Here is a 210-nt window from a genome sequence, read left to right as displayed (position 1 = left end):
AGGCCCTTATACGTCTCGAAGATGCGTCGAACTTCCGCCACGAAAACTTTGTGGGCAGCCACAACTTCCTGCGAACCGCGCAGAAACAAGAAAGCGGAGAGGAATGACGACATCAGCACAACAATTCTAATAATAACGATTGTATCAACAGCAGCACTAACAGAAATTGTAGTAATAACACGAATGTAGTGAACAAAGCAAAAGGACAGG

The sequence above is a fragment of the Eimeria mitis genome, genomic scaffold, assembly GCF_000499745.2.
Source record: "Eimeria mitis Houghton genomic scaffold, Emh_scaff484, whole genome shotgun sequence".
In the NCBI taxonomy this organism is placed as follows: domain Eukaryota; phylum Apicomplexa; class Conoidasida; order Eucoccidiorida; family Eimeriidae; genus Eimeria; species Eimeria mitis.
The sequence above is the reverse complement of the archived record's forward strand: the minus strand, read 5'-3'. Positions refer to the sequence as shown.